The sequence below is a fragment of the Globicephala melas genome, chromosome 2 (assembly GCF_963455315.2).
Source record: "Globicephala melas chromosome 2, mGloMel1.2, whole genome shotgun sequence".
NCBI lineage: Eukaryota > Metazoa > Chordata > Mammalia > Artiodactyla > Delphinidae > Globicephala > Globicephala melas.
Window position 1 is genome coordinate 97922733 of NC_083315.2, and position 19644 is coordinate 97942376.

At 38.9% G+C, this 19644-nt stretch overlaps 1 protein-coding gene and 1 pseudogene across 4 annotated transcripts in view; one reads left to right on the forward strand and one right to left on the reverse strand.

Annotated features, from left to right (window-relative positions):
* The window catches only part of LOC115845916 (uncharacterized), a 602167-nt gene that overhangs the window by 550206 nt on the left and 32317 nt on the right, over positions 1-19644 (reverse strand). For all 4 annotated transcript variants that reach the window (XM_060294491.1, XM_060294490.1, XM_060294489.1 and 1 more), the window contains exon 3: positions 12325-12426. The gene's annotated coding sequence lies outside the window, so the exon portion shown is untranslated. The remainder of the gene's footprint in view (positions 1-12324; positions 12427-19644) is intronic.
* LOC115845917 (MARCKS-related protein-like) lies at positions 9719-10321 on the forward strand (annotated as a pseudogene).

Here is a 19644-nt window from a genome sequence, read left to right on the forward strand (position 1 = left end):
TAGAGGGGGCATTCCCAGGGCCCTCCAAGAAACCAAAGGAGAATGATGGCCAATCAGCATTAGATGGAGATTAGCCCGTTGAAAAGAAACATATAAGAAACCATGTCCATCAGAATAGAAGTGCAGGAAAGAGGGAAGGGAAATGAGTCTTGTCTTGGTCATTTGAAGCTGCTATAACAGAACATTACAGATGGGTGGCTTAAACAACAAAAATTTATTCCTCATAGTTCTGAAGTGTGGGGAATCCAACTTCAAGGTGCAAGTATGGTTGGGTTCTGGTGAGGCCCCTTTTCCAGATTTACAGACAGCCACCTTCTCACCATATGTTTGCATGGACCAGGCCTCTTCTTATAAGAGCACCAATCCCATCGTGAAGACTCCACCCTCATGACCTCATTTAAACCTAATTACCTCTCAAAGCCTCCACCTCCAGATACCATTACATTGTGGGTTTGGGTTTCAGCACATGAATTCTGGTGAAGCACAAACATGCAGTCCATAGCAAGTCATAAATCTAACTAGAGCTGTGGGGGAAATGGGAAAGTTTTGAATTGAATGTGAGATTGAAGTTGCAAAACACACAGGACTGAGTTTTAAAAAACTAGAAAGACTGTTCTGATAACTGAAAAGACTGTTAAGTCATAGAATTGGAAGTAGTACCTCAGCAAAAAATAGAGAGGTCAGCATAGTACAGAGTTATCAGAGAAATAAATCTTATTCATGTTTATCCCTAACAAGTTGAAGCTCCTCAATAAACTCATTACAGATTTAAAATTTTATCATATTAAAACAAATTTTAGAATAAAAGTAAATCCCTGAAAATCATACTACATTAATACATTGATACTATTTTATAAATATCCTTTTAGTGTTTACACATATAGTTACATATTTTACATAGCTATTTCCACAGTATAATTTAAATTTTGAATCTTTTTATTTCTTATATCATATGCTAGCAATTTTTTTTTTTTTTTTTTTTTTTTTTTTTTGCGGTACGTGGGCCTCTCACTGTTGTGGCCTCTGCCGTTGCAGAGCACAGGCTCTGGACGCGCAGGCTCAGTGGCCATGGCTCACGGGCCCTGCCGCTCCGCGGCATGTGGGATCTTCCCGGACCGGGTAACGAACCCGTGTCCCCTGCATCGGCAGGCGGACTCTCAACCACTGCGCCACCAGGGAAGCCCATGCTAGCATATTTTAATCATCCATTGTAAAAGACATATTACATTCCATTGAACTATTATTTTATAGTTTGTAACTATTGTGCTTTTTTTTCATATTTGCTTCTAAGTTTTGCTACTATAGAAAATATAGCAATTATTCTTAGTTCATGTAGCTTTTAAGATTTTATTTAGTTATTTCTTAGGATCACTGGTCATAAACCTGTCTCAAGGCTTTTGATATAATAAAGTGATCAAATTTGTTTCCAGAAGTTTTACATTGCAGCCAGCAATAAATACAGATACTGGCTTCTCCACAATCTCACTAGCATTACATAATATCACTTTTTAAAGTTTTACTTACTTTAATAGATATAAAATGAGCCTTTATTGCTGTTTTAATCTGCATGTTTTGTACTCCTCCTGAAGGTGAACATTTTCTTTATTTCCTGGTTTTATTTTCTCCTGAATAATTATCTCAGTAACTTTTGTCCATTTATCTATATGGGATCTTGATGTCATTCTATGTATTTAAATGAGCTTTTTATAGGTTGAAAATATCAACTCTGTTCCACTTTAAAGCTGGTTAAACTTCTCTAGTACTAGCCCTCCCTTACAGCATGCATATGCATGAGCATGGCCACAAGCATCCCTAACTCTAAGGAGGGTCCCCTTATATTTAATTGTTTTTTCCTTCTAAATTATTCAAGACTTCATGCCATTTGGGAGGAAAGGTTCATCATTAAGTATATGATTCCGACTCAAGTAATTACATTCTGCTAATTGGGGCTATTCTTGTGGCATTCCTGAGGGATGGGATTCTCTGAAACTGAGAGACTTATTTTGAACAGTCAGGGACAATGTGCTCCATGTAGGGGCAAAGAAATTCTTCTCTAACGTTTCTTGTTCCTTGACAATTATTGGAAAAGATCCATTTACATTTATTCTACACATCCTCATCCCCCACTCCCACCCTAGGGCAGAAAGTTTGGGGCTATTACATAGTCCAACAGAGAGGAAGACCCCACACAGCCTCAGAAGGAGGGCTGCATGGGAGATAATAGGACAGAGACGAGAGGGTGTCCTAGAGCAAATAACAGAAGAGACAATGCCCATTCAGATGTCTCTTGTCCAGATACACCTAGAGCCTAGGTTCGCATTCTCTAAGGGTAATACTTCTAGCAATATGAGTAAGGAGAGGGTGGTGTGCATTTCTGTGAAACTTTAGAATGAGAGTTTCTGTTCATATTATTGAAGTATAAGGGTCCCTCAGAGCCCTTCTTGTAAAATCAAGGAAGTTGTTCTGGGATCTGTAGCTACACTCCTTGAGACTGGCTCCCATGCAGAAACAACACTGCTTCAATAAGAAGTCAATGAATATTTCCCATAAGGCTTCTTCTTTGCCAAGAATGTTAAGCCTGCAGGCAAAAAAGGAAAATTACAGGACCAAGCGGGGTGGTGAGCAGTAAATACATAATAAGTCTGTGTGGTTTGTAGGTGAAGACAAATTGTGTTGAAGACTATAAAGACTTTCTGGGTGCACATACAACATTCATGAACACCTGCAATGACAGCCTAGACTGTTTTAGTCATGAACGACTTATTCCCTCCCCTCTTTCTAGTTTTCTTAAATTTACAAAGGATCAGCTTACATTATACCTTTCTGCCAAACACCTCCCTACATTATATTAATAAAAGGCTTGGCCAAATATAAAAGTAATGAAACCAAGGAAAGGGCCAGAACCTTAACAAAGATTTGAGCATCTCCAACTCCTAACAAGTATTAAATTGCTCATATTTCTATGAGCAAGGAGTCACAGAATTACATGATTCACGTAGGTCATCTGCTAAAGGAATCATTGTTCCATTGGCACACAGTCAAGTATTAAAGAAAGAAAGATTATTATTACCTTTATACCACTCTTGGTAAATAAAAACAAAGTTCAGTTCTTAGATAAGAAAGACAACTGCCCAGATGGGTGACTACATAACTAAGGTTAAGTTTCCTGAATTCAAAAATATCTCTCTGGGCCACTTTTTCTGAAATTAGAGCTAGACTTTTAGGCAATTATCCCATTAAACCTCAAATAGCCCCCATACAGGACAATATAGAAAGACACTATCAAACATTAACATTTGGGTATGAATTTCTTTATAATACTCCTTCTCAGAGAGCTATTTAGAGAAAGTGGTTTTGAAAGGAGAAATAAGGAAGAAGTTGGTCCAGATAATAGAAGACTTTAAGTTCAGGGCAGTAGAAAGGAATTTTTTTTTCCTTAGGCCACAAATACAGGATGAAAATTCATCAAGAAATCATTACCTATTAAGCTATTTATGAAAACAACAAGGTATGAATTAACTCAATCATGAAAAAATGTGCACTAAAACTGTTGCCCCATAGAACTACTTTAGTCTGAATTTACTTTAGAAGGGTGAAATCAGAGGAGCACTGTTCAGATTTTATGTTATGACAGACTAATTTCTTCACTTCAGTCCTGGGGCAGACATGGCTAGATGCCTACCCAATGTCTTTCCTCACTTCTGCTTTGTCTAATAGGACCTTGGCTTTTTGGAGACGTAACAAACTGTCTAGCTAAAATCATTTGCTTTCCCATACTCCATGGCAATCTAATCATGTGGCACAGTCCTGCTCTATGAAACGTAAGCAGACATCTGCTGGGATTGATGGGAAATCTGTTGCTTCTTGATGCAGTCACCATCCATGCCTGACTCCCTCTTCACTTTATCTTTCCTTTTTGTCTGATAAAATATTAGCATAAGATATGGCAGCAAGCATCTTTCTTGCAATCATAAGATGCCAAGCTTGAAAGCAAGAGCCTGCAAACTATGTTTGACAGAACAAAAAGATGGAAAGAATTGAGGTTCCTAGTAGAATTACTGAGCTGCCACACCTACCCTGTACTACCTACTTCCAAACTTCTTGCTGCAGAAGACAAAACCTGGTCTCTTAGGGCCACTGTGGTAGTTTTCTGTTATTTGTAGCCAAATACATCTCTAACAGACCCCTCTGACCCTTCTGACCATAGACAAATATCAGATCAGAACAGATATTAGTACACCCTTTATTAAAACCTGCTTCAAGTCTTCTCTGGATTTCTGAGCATACAAACATAGAGAAATAAACTCCACTGTGATAAACACATCACCTGTTCAGAGTTGTGTTCTCTCTCTGACATGTCACAAACCATTGATTTATTTCTCCCATTCAACAAATATGTACTGAATGCCTCCTATGGTCTAGTCACTAGCAATACAATAGTGAGCAAAATATATAAAGTGTGTCTGTTATTAGAGCATATATCTAGTTTCCATAAAAAATATCTTGTTTTCTAAGAAACATGCTCATTGATTGGAATAGCACTAACTGAATATTTCACTTTTTAACTGGTTAGCCTGGTAACATATAGAATTTAAAACATTCCTTCTATATAGGTTCAAGAATATAGTGTTTAAAGTGGAAAGTATTACTAATCTTATATTGAAATTTAAAAGCAGGGTATCCATGAATGAATGCTGCAATTTCCAAATTAAAAAAAAATCTTGTCTAAACAATGGACTTTTAGATACTTATGGTTTTACTTTTTTCCTTTCATTGGTCTTAATTCTTATATTAGTCTGAATGACTTAGTAGGGGTGGGTGAAAAACAACTTTTGCTGATACTCAATAAAGTATGTTTGTGTGTTAGATACTGTGGGGAGTGTTTGGAGAAGCAATAGGCTTGCAAAAGATTTAACCAGCCAGGCTCCCCAACTTCATGACAGCTTAAATTATCTACTCCAAACTGCCAGCCACACTCTTCTTGAGACCAGCTATTAGACTTTACTTAGGCAGGGTTTCAGGAGCATCTGATGTTTAGGAACCAGCATTTTTTTGTGCATTTACATAGGGACTAGTTTTTACTTTGACTTTTCCCCAATGGACAAAGCATTTTTGGATTTGTCCTGAGTGTTCCCCTGACTCCATAATGCATGAGTCCCTTATGGAGACAGCTGATTTGGGAAGAGGCACAACATATAATAACCCAGTGTAAATTATAAGGAACTGGAGTGGAATCCAGGCATAGAGTAAGTCATTCATGAGTACAACTCAGAATGCTTAAGGCTGGATGCATTATATTTCCACCAGCTCGGCTCCCTGCTATGATTTAGATCTAATAGGATACACGTGCTGTTTGTTTGTATTTCTATTGGCAATATGCTTATAATGGATTGTACAGCTTCCATGAGCATACTAAGGATTGAGTGAATTAATTTTCCTGTTTGGTGATACCAGCTTGTCCTATTCCAATGCAAAGTGTCAATGATGTCAGAATTGTGCTTGAGCATGAATATGTGTACTTACGTTTGAATATAGGTCTATGGGCTCTTTTTTACTAGACTATTAGACGCGTGTGTACCTACACACGCATCCTTACATACAAATATATAGCTTGTTCTTAGAGTGGTCCATTCAAATCCTACACATTAATGTAGTCGATATATTCCTTTACTTTCCCAGAATAACACATATTGATTTCAAAGGAAATTAATTTAGAGGTAAGCTACATGTTCATTCTCTAAAACTTCTTGTCTGAAAGTCTAGAGGTAAAAGTCCTACCCTGCATGACTTGGTCAGGGATCCACACCTGAATAACCATGCCTGACCTGCAATCTTGAGGTAGCCTGAGTTCATAAATATTCTTTAGACCATAGTGCTCTAGTTTTGACAAAAATTATTTTAAAATTTCTATTTTTGATCTTTTTTCAATGATGTGATTAAAACACATTATGTTTAAAGGATTTTGCCATAAGTCTAAAGACAGAAGAGATATTAAAGTTGTGTGTGCCATCTTTCCCCAGATTTCACACTCATATACCTGGAGATCCACTCTGACTGGTGAGACTATCTTTAAAAATTACAGACATATGAGGATTGGGGGAGAATTTAAGAATTATTTTCAAAATCAATATACAAAATAAAACAGTCAAAGAAAATAAACATATTTCTCTAGGCATTTCAGCTTTAATAGATTAACTGATGAATGGTCTTTTTTTTGGCTTAAAAAAGAAAAATAGTAAATTTTGCTTTATGACATTCAAGTGTTTTGTCAAAATATACCTGGCTGTACTTATTATCTTTCCTTCCAACACTACCAAACACACACATACTGTGTCAGAATAAACCTGAAGAAAACAGGTGCATGCATGAATGGCGTTCTGGTACACATTGTAATCATTTTAATATAGGTTATCCAGTCACAAATGATGCATAAAAATGGGAAAGAGATGAAACTCCTTCCCATCTTCTCTAAGAGATAAATAGAATCACAACAAGAGCAATAATAATCCTCAACTCAGAAGAAGAGGTCAAAGGGTGGGATGCTCTCTGAAGCAGGAAAATATCAAATCTTAACTGAGGACCAGGTAATGCCACCATGTTGGAGAGCATATTCGTTCTCTAGGGAATATACATTATCATTGCTGTTGTTGAGTCTATTTGTATTATTGCAACTATTCCTGTCACTGATTGACATGAGGTTGTTTGGCATACTTCCTTATATGTGAATCTCTGTTCAGAATAAATAAGTATCTGGGACTATGTACGGGGCTTGATATAGTTTGAGCAAACCAAACTTCTAAATATATGTTCTTGGTTCTGATAACAGATTAATCTGGTGAGCTCTCAGAGTCAGTTCCTAGGTTCCTTTGTTCCTCTTTACTTAATGTCAATATGTCTGAACAGCAGGTCTGATACAACTCACCATAACACTCAAAGTTGACATATGCAAATAAATATTACTTTTCAAGTCAAATTCAATAGAGAGACAATGATAAGAATATGAAAAATATTGCTGGTAAATAGAAAAAATAGTAGCAACAATAGCAGTTTTTTACATTTGCAAATCATTTATAGATTAACAATTTCACGATTAAGTTCTTAAGTCAGAAAATATCTCCAGTCATAATAAAAGTTTATTATTAATTTACAATAGAAATGTCTTTGAAAGTTAGTCAGAAGGTAGTCAAAACCAAGTCTTTACTGTGGATTTAAAAACCTACCACCAAGTCCACTATGCATAGACTTTAAACTTTTATAGAGTTACTCCCCTCAGTTTTTCTAATATACCTGCTAAAATTTCATCCAATGAAAATCCTCTAAAATGTAGCTGTATTATTCTGCTGGGAGTGTGGCAACTCAAGCAGCAGTCATGACATTAAAATTGCTGTTGGTGTTTTATCTTCCTTGCATCACTTACCCCAAACAGGCCTGATAGCTACTTGCCTGGAGCTAGGTCAGGGCAGAGAAGCCTTCTGAGCTGGCTCACTGAGGATGCTGCAAGCCCAGTTCCGACCTTTCTTCTCCAGCAGTAAGTGGGCTTCCTCTGTGCCATTTCCACACTTGTAAATATTTCAGATAGTAGGATCCCACAGGAGCAGAAAAAAATCTGACTCTTGCTTCTTCTTTCTTCTCACATCTTTTCCTCCTCAGAGTGGGGGTGGGAAGCTGGGGGAAGGCCTGGTTAGGCTTTGATTCTGAGAAAGGCCAGTGAGGCTTTAAAAACTTGGTACTTTTCAATAAACAATAAGATATTCCTTTCAGAAAGTTTCCTCTTAACATCATTCATGACAATGCCAACGTTAATGATAAAAATAAAAACTATTTATTGGTTGGTGCTATAGGTCAGGGATTTCTAGATTTTCAAATTTTATGAACCTAAAAATTAATCAACAATAGAAAAAACTGGGAAAGTGATATAAAGCTGCCAACTTTTCATTTCCTATGAAAGGTAATTTGAATACATAAGTACTATCTTTTATCACCGTTGTATAAAGAAAAGACAATTTGATACCAAAATTGTAGGAAGAACCCCTGAATAAGATGTAGTTTCTTGGGGCTTCCCTAGTGGCACAGTGGTTGAGAATCTGCCTGCTAATGCAGGGGACATCGGTTCGAGCCCTGGTCTGGGAGGATCCCACATGCCGCGGAGCAACGAGGCCCATGAGCCACAACTACTGAGTCTGCGCGTCTGGAGCCTGTGCTCCACAAGAGAGGCTGCGATAGTGAGAGGTCCACGCACCGCGATGAAGAGTGGCCCCCGCTTGCCACAACTAGAGAAAGCCCTCGCACAGAAACGAAGACGCAACACAGCAAAAATTAATTAATTAATTAATAAACTCCTACCCCCAACATCAAAAATAAATAAAAGATGTAGTTTCTTATTAAATTGAATAAATTTGGCTAAACAAAATTCTCACTGCTTTTTATTTTTGTTTTTGTTTTTGCCAGCCTAATAATATCATCACCCACTAACCCCAACTGATACGTATCCAAGATATAAGCATGTACACAACGAGGAAAGAGATGATATGCTGTCTCTTTAATTAGTGCTAAGTTTTCCATTATTCTTTTTATATTTAACATTGTATCAGTGCTTTAGGGCCTAGAAAGAATTTGACTAGATGGTTACTTCTCAGAAACAGAGACCATTAGAATTTCAGTGATCTTCCAAAATCTACCTGTTTTAAGGCCTTCATTTTGTAAGTAAAAAAATCAAGGACCAGCAGGGCCCAATTTCTAAATACCACACAACTTCCCTCAATGAAAGGTGTTAGCCTCCATCTGTCTATACCAATATGGTCACCTTTCAAATTTATAGTCAACATTTGTCTAATAAGCATCAGATATGTCTACATGTTATTTCAGTTACACTTATAGATTGGTTAACCTTTTTGGTAGAAGTTAGCAATCCCGCTACATAGATAAGGAAAATAAAATCAATATGTAATTAACCCAAGTTCATACTGCTAGGAAGTGGTAGGGTTGCCATTTGGTGAGATCTTCTCCAAGTTAAATGTCTGTTATTCCTTACCATATAATTAGAAGGTATTAAGTGGCTCTATAGGCCCAGCACTCTGATTAGTGCTATAGCATTTGCCAGCTAGGTTGAGACTCTTAGGGCTGTCATGAGAAGAAAAAGGGGTGCCTTGAGCTTCAGTTGCTCTCTTCTATTTATTAGGAGAAGAGAGAGTGAAAAAATCTATTTTAGTAAGAGTAATCCAGTGTGGCACATGTCTAGGAATATAGGGCAAGTCAGATAGATGCCCCTCCAGACCCCAGTACATTGGCTCAATACCTCTTGATTCCAGGCCATGATGGCTCCCTCCCCCCAAATTTTTATCATTTCCTGGTTAATTCTTCTGGTACTACCTGATGATATCTCTGTATTGTTAAATGAAATAATGATTTACTTTATGTCACTACATACATTTTCATATGCTTAAATGAAGTGCCCTACTCTCCTCATCCTAGTGCCAGCCCGGTGCTGAAATCTCATTTCCCCTTGAGGACAAAGAACAAGAATCACATTTTAGGCATTCTGGCGCGCAGCGAGCGGGTCTGGCGCTGAGCGGGGGTGGAGCTCGGTTCCCCCCACACACACCCCTCCCACTCAGGCGCGAGCCCCACCCCTCCGCCGGCCAGGCCCACCCCGACCGAACTATCCCTTGCGGCGCGAGCCCGGGGCGGCTGCGGGCATCCCCCCAGCACAACCCCCGCCATGGGCAGCCAGAGCTCCAAGTCTCCCCGGGCGACGTGAACGCGGAGGAGGCAGCAGGCGCTTTCCCCGCTAAGATCAACGGACAGGAGAACGACCACGTGAAAAGCATTGCAGACTTATCCCCCAAAGGTGAAGAGAGTCGCCGCCCTCCCCCCCCACCACCGTGAACGGAACAGAGGAGGCAGCCGGGGCCACTGGCGATGTCATCGAGCCGGCACTCCCTACCCAGGGCGCTGAGGGCAAAGGGGAGGTCTCCCCCAAGGAGACCCCCAAGAAGAAGAAGAAATTCTCTTTCAAGAAGGCTTCCAAATTGAGTGGGCTGTCCTTCAGGAGAAATCGGAAGGGGGGTTGGGGGATCCGTCTGCTTCCTCACCCACAGGAAGGGCAGGAGCAGGGTGGGTCGGTGCCTGCAGTGAGGAAGGCACTGCCCAGGAAGGGAAGGCATGCGCCACCCCTGAGAGCCAGGAGCCCCGGGCCACAGGGGCAGAGGCTGGTGCTGCCTCCAAGGGAGGAGACACAGAAGAGGCAGGGCCCCAGGCGCAGAGCCATCCACCGCTCTGGGTGGAGAGGGGCCCTACACCAGCTGGTGGGCAGAAGGAGTAGCTGGGTGGGGGCAGGTGGGTGATCTTAAGCTGCAAAAACTGTGCTGTCCTTGTGAGGTCACTGCCTGGACCTGGTGCCCTGGCTGCCTTCCTGCGCCCAGAAAGGAAGGGGCTGTTGCCCCCTAGCCACGTTTCCTCTCATCCTCTTCCTCCTGTGGATTCTCCACTCATCCATCTGGTTTTCCTCTTAAGGCCAGTTGAAGATGGTCCCTTGCAGTTTCCCAAGTTAGGTTAGTGATGGGAAATGCTCCTGCCCCTGTCCCTTCCTCCTTCCCTGTCCCCACCTGTGCAGAAGGCAATTGCTGGTTTTCTTCCCCAATTCTTTTCCAAGTAGGTTTTGTTTACTCCCCAAATCCCTGAGCCAGATCTGGGGGTGCCTACACTCCCAAACCCTGAGTGTCCAGCCTTCCCCTGTTGAGTTTTTAGTCTCTTGTGCTGTGCCTAGTGGCCCCTGGGCTAGGGAGGACACTGCCCCCATTTAGGTTTTTATAAATGTCTTACTAGAGTTCAAACCTCCAGCTTGTGAATCAACTGTGTCTCTTTTTTGAGTTGGTAAGCAAGTATTAAGCTTTGGGGTGGGGGAGAGGTATGTAATGTGAAACAACTTCTTGTTGTTTTTTTCCCCTCCCATTGTTGTAAATAACTTTTAATGGCCAAACCCCAGATTTGTAATTTTTTTTCCTAACTGCTAAAACCATTCTCTTCCACCTGGTTTTACTGTAACCCTTGGAAAAGGAATAAATGTCTCTTTAAAAAAAAAAAAAGAATCATATTTTGTTTGTTTGTTTTCTTGAATCATATTTTGAATGGCACAGTACTTTAATGTAGAGGCCCAGAAATTATTTATTAATTGCTTCTGTTTTGGTTGAAAGCACCAGGAGTAGGCAAATTGTGTAATAGATAATGTTTGTCTCTGGCTGTATTATCTCTTCTTTCCATACTTTTTCTCCTCTTTTGTGTTACTCTCTTCTACACCTACACCCCCCAGCCCAAAAGAAATTAGCCCCTTAATACTTCCTACTAGATAAAATTATGTAGCCCTTTCCAGAAAATTTGTCTTCCCTCTGATTAAAACTCACATTCCTTCTGTGCCCAGATCTCAGCTACATGTCACCTGTCCCAGAAGTTCAGCTGATAAGCCAATTAGCACTAAAGTATGATGACTACAAGAAGTAGTTCATTAATCTGTTAATAGAAGCACTAGATTATAACTGGGGATATTTGGAGACACAAAATTTGAACCTATTCACTCAACTTTTAATTAATATTTGAGTACACATTACGGTTCTCAAATTTTTCACCATTAAGTAAAGCTTTTTAATTCATTAGACTCCACAGTCCTTATGTTTTGATATATTTTGTTTAGCAAACAAAATTTATTTTAAGCAATATTTGGTTTCCTGTTTTATTACACATACATATCTGTTAATCAAAGCTTCCGGTCATCATGAAGTAACCAGGATATAATCTTACTGAACTGGTAGAATCCTAGCCAACAGCCGAGAAACTCATCTCTTTAAACAGTCTGTGCAGTCTTATCATTGTAAATGGATCACTTTCTTTGACATTTTAGAATACTGACTGTAAAATACATGGATTCTCCAATATTATCATCACATCCCTGGTGGTCCAGCAAACCCAAGTTTAAAATCACTGGTGGAACACTCACTGTACACTGAGCTTGGTGCTAAGTGCTCAAAATATGAAACTAAATAAGCCAAGGGCCCTGCATTGATATTCTCAGGGTCTACTTTCCATTGTGGATAACTCTGGCTTTTGCGTGCACAACACCTGCCTGGATTTCTAACTTACCCCATTTTTACTCTGCTTATTTCTTAACCACCTAGGGCTCTCCTCAGGACAGAGCACTTAACACTTTTATCTTTTGTTATCTTAAGCACTATGCATAATTCAGGTACTTTTTGCATAGGAGGCAGTTTAGTAGCTGCTTCCAGGGAGAAACTAAACCAGAAGGCAGCAGAATGTGAGGTTAAGATCACTCACCTGAAGTGGACACTTCTCTGGATTTGAATCCCAGCTCTTCCACTTTTGAGCTAACGGAATTAGGGCAAGTTTCTAACCCTCTTTATGCCTCCGTTTTCTTATCTGAAAGACAGAAATAATAAGAGTACTTACCTCTTATTTTTTATGAGGATTAAATGATACAATGTATGTACAGCATTTATCACAATATTAGCACATAGGAAGTGCCTAATGGATTCCATCTATTATCATTATTAATACTACTATTACTAAAGGGGAAAAGAAGAGAAATAGAAATGTTAGGATACTGAGGCTTTAAAAAAGGGATGCATTCTTAATGGATCTTTAGCCAGAGAAGTATCAGGTTTGAGGAGATCATTGTTTTGAGAGTTAAACAAAGGACAGGTGAAGGAAGATGGGAAAGAAGAGGAGAGACAAAGAGCAAGGAAAGTGAAGTAACAGGGCAGAAAAGGTTAAATCGTAGACCATGGAACTTGGTGTCTCTCTTTTCCAGGTAATTTTGGGTGCCTATGTCTATAATTTTAACGATCATAATATACTTAAAATGGAATAAAAATAGACATTGCTTGTTTTAGAGAAAGTGTTCAGAAATTATAGATTATGTCGAGAGATTTTCCTCGTACATAGTTCTAATGAAAATAAGACTAATAATGAATCTAAATCAGGCCGAGACTTCCAATTTTTGACTCTTGAAGTTACGTCAATAAACTCCAGCATTGGATTAGTGAGAAATCAAAATTCATTCTGTAATCTTGGAATTTGAAAGCTGTATTAGTCTCCTGTTTCTGCTGTAACAAATTACCACGAACCTAATGACTTCAAACAACATGAATTTATTACCCTACAGTTTTGGAGGTCAGAAGTCTAGAATGGGTCTCACTGTGTTAAAATCAAGGTATGGGCAGGGCCCAGAGGAAAGTCCATTTTCTTGCCTTTTCCCTCTTCTAGAGACTGTATGCATTCCTTGGATCATGGTCCCCTTCCATCTTCAAAGATAATAATGGTGGTCAAGTCTTTCCCTCAGTGCATTCCTCTGACACTGACTCTTCTGCCTCTCTCTTCATATTTCTGTATTTTCTTGTGATTACATAGGACCCACCTGATTAATTGAGGATAGCCTCTCCCTAGATCCAGGTCATCTGATAGGCAACCATAATCCCATCTGCAACCTTAATTCCCTTTTGCCATGTAACTTAATATATTCAGGGGACCCAGGGATTTGGATATGGTAAATTTTTTTTTTTTTTTTTTTGTGGTACGCAGGCCTCTCACTGTTGTGGCCTCTCCCGTTGCGGAGCACAGGCTCCGGACGCGCAGGCTCAGCGGCCATGGCTCACGGGCCCAGCTGCTCCGTGGCATGTGGGATCTTCCCGGACCGGGGCACGAACCCGTGTCCCCTGCATTGGCAGGGGGACTCTCAACCACTGCGCCACCAGGGAAGCCCGGATATGGTAATTTTTGAAGTGTCCTATTCTGCCTACCACAAGAGTGTACTGACTGCATTCTGCTTTAGCTTTTCATGCTTAAAGAAATTAAATAGAATAGATCCAAAGTTTAATATATATAGGTAATTAATACCATTAATGGAGGTTACTTCTGAAGTCCAATTAGAAAGAAGTTCTCCTCACTTACTAACAATTTGGGAAAACTGATTAACCTTTCTGTGCAACAACCCTCTCATTTTAAATGAGAATCATAATATCTACCTCATATTGTTGTTGTGAGAATTAAATGAGTTAATTAATGTAAAGAATTTAGGCTGACATAAAATGAGCAGTCCCTAAATTTAGTTGTTGTTATTATTATTAGCCAGCTTTATGATCTATTGAATCTCTTAAATGTATGTGTGGTTTTATACATTCGTCAGTCATTATCAATTCATCCATGAATCTAGTCTGTCCATTGATCCACCAGCATTTATTAAACATCTGTTGTGAAATGAGCAGCATACCACACATAATAGAAATAACAAAAATACCTTACAATTACATAGCACTTTACATTTTCACCTTTTTATCTTATCTGACCCTACTTAGAAGTTCCTGCCCTTAGAAGTTGTAGTCTCCTTGAGAAAACAACAGATTACTTACAAATTTAGCCAAACACCCTAGACATAGTATTGAAGCTTTGCAACATTGGGAATGGGCACTCACTCAGGCCTGAGATTCATTAAGAGTAAGTCTATGGATTAGTGAGCACCACACGGGGGAATGACAATGTCCACCATCTCAGTCTAGATTGGGCTCTTCTCTCACACAGGGCCGTGAAGTCTAGACTCATCAGGTTAATGAGGTCCTAACAGTTCAAAAGAAAGAGAACAACAAAAAAGTAGGCAAAGAAGAAAACCATCTACGGTGTGGTGGCTGTAATACCTCCATGAGTTCCTCCACTAAACAGTTAAATCTACACTACAAATTTCCAGTTTTATTCTTCTTCCAAATAAGGAGGGGTGGAAAACCCAAGACAAAATTATTTGCACAAAATTTCTCAGGTTGTGACCTGAGAAAATTTTATAGGGCAAGCCCTGTGTCTCTTTCCCCAGAGTTGGTATTTTGATGTATCCACTTGCTGTTTCGTAGGTTGATCGTTGATTCTGACAGTCACTTTGTACTATAGAGTATAGGGTAGGGGGAGTTTGAGTAGCATTCTCCAAGGTAAAGAAAAGACCAATAAAAAATAGGTGGAATGGGAAACCCTCAAAAGAAGCAGTAAATGAGGGCACAAGGTTAGAATTGCAGTTTCAGTGTTCCATTCCTTCCACTAACCTCTCGAGTCTGGCTGCCCAGCGGGAGGTTTGCTCCCAGGTGGATTTCTGGGACGAGAAGGCCACCATTTGCTCGCTTTACCCTGGGGCCACCCAGCTGCCAAGTGTCAGCTGAACAGAGGTGCATCAGAGGCCTGCAGTCAAAAGGCAGCAGGATGGCTAATTGCCATGAATTTCTGAAGCAAGTCTGGCATCTTGGCATCTTGCTGCTCTCCCCCTCCCCCAGGTTAATTGCTGAGAACCTGCGACTTGAAAGCTGCTTATCCTACCAACTTCAGCTGCTGCCCTCCTTTCCCTAAGCCACTTCAATTCCTACCTCCTAACACTCTGGAAGTGAAATGAAGTCTCTCATACACCTGGCTCTACTCATCAGACCACCTAAGCTCTAATGTAAATACTTCTTTCCCCCTTTGCACACCCCTATGGGTAAACGCAGAATTGCCACATCCCCCTTGGACCTGATTGCTAGGCAACACTCAGCCATGTGAATTTGTCACTTCTGTTTGGCGCAAGTTTCAATTTCACCTCCAACTGTAACACTGCTCGATATATTTTAGATGCCACTGTGGTTGGACGGCATCCCAGGAAAGATGTGAAGTGCTACTGCCAGGAATGAATGATTGGCATTGGGTAAAGCAATTCTCTGAACTCAGCCTTGGCATACCATTAATTGTTAAGTCTGTTCAGCTACCACCAACCTCTTGTCAGAATCATGTCTATTGTAAGTCTTTGCAGCAAGAGTCCAAATGGTAGAGCTCTCTCCCTCTGTAAGATCTGAAGAATTATGTCAATAATGAAAGCAGTGGATTTCTCAGCTCACAACATATTACTTCTTCCTACTTTCATCTATTGGCTGCACTTTCATGTGCAAAGAAAAATAGTTCCACGTTTGAATATTACTGAGCTAAGAGCTGCCAATTCAGGTTCTAGCCCTGAATAAAAGATTTACCTTCCCTTCATTTCTTCATCACAATCTGCTTTCATTCATGGTAACAATTAAATGCTGCTACAAGGAAACATGTTATTAACGGAAAAAGATAAAATTAATACTAAACATACTCTGGTGACAATAAATATATAATATGTGACATGTAAAATTTACATACTGACATTGTCAGAAAACATGCAACACAAAAACAATTATAATTTTTGAATAAACGCATACCATCACTGGCAAGATATAATGCTATAATTCCCAAAGCCTCCATCTAATGTGGGCTACCCAATGTTTATATATATATATATATAATATTATTTGTCCTTAATGACACATTCGATTGCCTAGCCACCTACATCGAATATGCTTAAATACTACACAATTTCTCTATTGAATCTAAGATGCTACAGTGTGGAATGCTTTCATTTCTGTGCACTGTGCTAATTAATGATAAAAATAGTAAATCTGTTTTGATTCCCCTTCCGTCCCTCCAGCCACCAACTTTTTAGTCAATTGATTATTTATTTTCCTCAAATCTAAACATCCTCAGAAAGCTTGGAAATATTTCCCCGGAATGAGTCTAATTAAATAGAAGAAGTCAGTCAGCTATGAGTAAGAATAGTGTTTCAGACTTCACATGTATTCCCTGATTCACTGGAAACAAAAGGAGTTTCTGTAACAGTGTGAATGAACCATGAAGTGTGCATGTTCTTTTAAGAAAGGCCAAGGGTGCAGTTCTATTTTCTTAGCTCTGCTTTCATATTTATGTGTCTCATTTCCAGCTCATTGCTGATGCCTCAGTTGCGCTATCCATCACCACTTTTATCCTCCTTGTTCCTCAAAAAGAACATAAAATCCTTTTTTATGTGGTGGTAATATTATTGCAAATAAAAGCAAATACCAAAATCTTTATTAGTCTGCCAAAATAATAAACTATTTAATAAAAGCATGCTGTAAAAATAAGGTCATTTGCATCACTCAAGTTACTTGTAGGAAATACAGAGAATTATTGGTCAAAAAAGCACAAACTGACAGCAATTATTTCTGTTCTTCATCTGATGCACCATGCAATAGGGTTAAAATTTTGTTTATATTTTGCATATTTTCTGGGTTCAAATGCCTTTAATATTACTTAAAACTGATTGCTCATTGGAAAATGAAAAAAAAAGATCCAATTCTCACAAAATATTTCCTCTTTGTAAAAAAGATTTTTGGTAAGGGAGAAGGACTGATTTCCTCTTTGTAAAAAAGACTTTTGGTAAGGGAGAAGGACTAAGTAGACTGTTCTCTTTGATGCCTTTTTCACAAATGTGGAAGTTGACCTACTGATAACCTTGATATTGTAAGATTTATTGCCTAAATATTTACCATTTTAATATACAATATTAATTTCATTTGCTTTGGATTTGTGTCCATGCTTCAGCTGTATAATTTTTACCTCTTTGTATTCACCTTTTGTCATTTCTGCATGCACACCAATATAAGATATTTTATTTGGGAAGTTTAGTTTAACAGTGAAAGTTAACAATAAGTGTACTATTTCTAAATAAATGTCTAATGTTTGCTCTTTTAGCCTATTGTAATATAAACCCACCAATACTTTCTCCCTTGCAATTTCCAACCTCAGCTGGCAGATTTGCAAATATATTATTGATATGTTTGTAACATAACAAACTCAGTAGTGTGGTGAGAATTAAAATATAATTTGTATAGTCTTTCCGTTGCCAAGAATAACTTGTACACCAATTCTTCTACATTAAAAGCAAACATGACAATTAAACAAATATTATAAATCTTTTCAAAACTACATATTAATTATTTACATTACTTATTCCATGATGACATTTAAGACCAAGAAAAGCTCTTCAAACTACAGTTATTACTATTTTCTCTTTATAAAGCCTTTTGTCTGTGGTTGTTTTCTTTGGGCCACAAATTAACCATTGCCAGTTTTATTGACATCAGGTTAACATAAGAAAATGAGGTGCAATTTCTATACAATGTAATGTTTCTGAAGGATAATTCAAGTATGAAAATTTGGAATTTGAAATAACACTTTTAGGGGCAAATAAAGGCAAGTAAATTCATATACTATGTGTTACAGCCTGAACTATGTCTCCCCCTAAATTCATATGCCGAAGCCCTACCTCCCCCATCCCCCCACCCCCCATACCTAGGAATGTGACTGTATGGGAAATAGGGCCTTTAAAGAAGTCATAAAGATTAAATGAGGTCACATGGTGGATCCTAATCCAATCTGACTAGTGTCCTAAGAAGAAAAAATTTGGACGTATGAAAAGACACTAGGAGTGTAAACCCACAGAGGGACAATCATAAGAAGAGGCTGCAAAAAGGCAGCTATCTGCAAACCAAAGAGAGACATCAGAAGAAACCAACCCTGCAGGCACCTTGATCTTGGACTTCCAGCCTCCATAACAGTGAGAAGACAGCCCTAGACAACTAATATGCTATCCTATATAAACAGAAAATTTTAGTAAAAATCTATTTGCAACACCAAATCAAATATACTTATTTTGTCCAATTCTCCCACCCAAATGCATTAAAGACACACAAAACAACTAATTATTATCAACTCAGTGTTATGTTATCAACAAAAATCCTATTTGATGCCCTAAGCTCTGTGTTGTCACACAAATGTCTGAAAATCTTGCTTCATATTTGAAATTCTTTGTGTCTCACTAGTTTTTAACCTGGGGTCCACACACCACAAAAGCCTCTTGATATTTCTTATACACCACATTTTGTGGGCTTTGCATACATTCACTGTCATGGGAAGGAGTGTGTCATCTCCAAAATTTAAGAACTGGGGTATTGTTTCTATTTGACCAACCAGTAGGCAATAGAGATGTTCTCTAATGGAAAAAAAAAATCTAATGCTGTATATTTTAATTAACAGGTTTAGATGGACAATCATTTACCATCAAATGAATGATCTGGCTGGTCCACAGTGAGATGCTTGACTCAGTGAATAAGTCATGTGCAAATTTTGTCAGAGGTCAAGATAAACCATTGTTTTCTTGTAACCAAAAGTTTTCTAAGACCGTTTACTGGTTTGTAGCTTCTGGGCTCATAAGGATGGCATAATTTCTAAAGAATCTCCAGTGTGGTAGGTTCTAAGGAAAACGTCTGCAAATTTGGTGAATTCTATTTTATGCTGAGAGGAGCATTGAGATTACATTTCTGATCTAGGCCAAGTGCTGTATCTTAGTGACACTGTTGGATAGTTCTTAGAAGGTCACAGTTCTTTCTTGATATAATCTACAAGACATTAAGAAGCTCTTCTAAATAGAGCTGACATCTCCCAATTAATACTTGGATTTGTCAACTGTGGGTTTATCTAAATTTTACTTGGCACTATCCTTCTGGATTCATCAAATTCAGTACTGGCGATAATGCCCAGGGGAAAATAATAGTGTGGGAGAATCAAATGAGCTTAAAAACATAAAATCTTCAGGATGCCTCTTTGTGGCCAGCTATCTGCTATGGAACACACCCTGACTAAGTGTAACATGGAAGGAAGGACATCTTTCACCTTCTGCCTGGCCATTCACCTCAAGAATCCATTCTTGCCATTTTTTTTTTCTTGAAGACCCAGTGT